Genomic DNA, 697 nt, shown 5'->3' with positions numbered 1-697 from the left:
TGTTTTGTTTTCAGATAGGGCCCAGACTGGCCTTGAACTCTTCATCCTCAGTCTCCCGAGTGCTGGGATTACAGATGTATGCCACCCTGCCTGGCTAATAAGGACTCTGTTCATAAAATCACAGTAGAGAAAACATTTTAACCTGTTAACTTTTATCCCTGGCATTTGCATCATGAAAAAAATTAAGAACATTATACTATTGAGAACACAGTATAATGGAGTGGAAATAATGTCCCAGGGGAGTTGGTAACATTAGATTTGTTGACACAAGCCTTAACCTTTCTGCTGGAACAACTGATAATTGCTTAAGATTAAAGATTAGCACTGTATCACTTCATTTGGGTTTCTATTGGCATTAGTTCATATTCTGGAAAATAAATTTAAATGACTGAATCGTGGCTGTTAAATGTAGACTTATTTCTGAATTTAAATACTGTATTCATAAATAAATGGTGGGCAGCATCTGCCATGTGAACCAGCCCACCTCATCCAGTTTCATAGACCTGGGATCTTAGCAGGGCTGAAGAGATGATTTATACTAGAGAGCCCCCTCCAACCCCAGCACTGAATTCTGTTTAAAAAGTGAAAGTGTGGTGGCAAAGTCAGAGGCAAGTGGCTCTCCATGAGCTCAAGGACAGCCTGGTTGATATAATGAGTTCCAGGCGTCTAGAGCTACCGTGACTCGGTACTAGAGTTT

Source organism: Onychomys torridus, chromosome 8, assembly GCF_903995425.1.
Source record: "Onychomys torridus chromosome 8, mOncTor1.1, whole genome shotgun sequence".
Classification (NCBI taxonomy): Eukaryota; Metazoa; Chordata; class Mammalia; order Rodentia; family Cricetidae; genus Onychomys; species Onychomys torridus.
Note: the sequence above shows the minus strand (reverse complement) of the source record.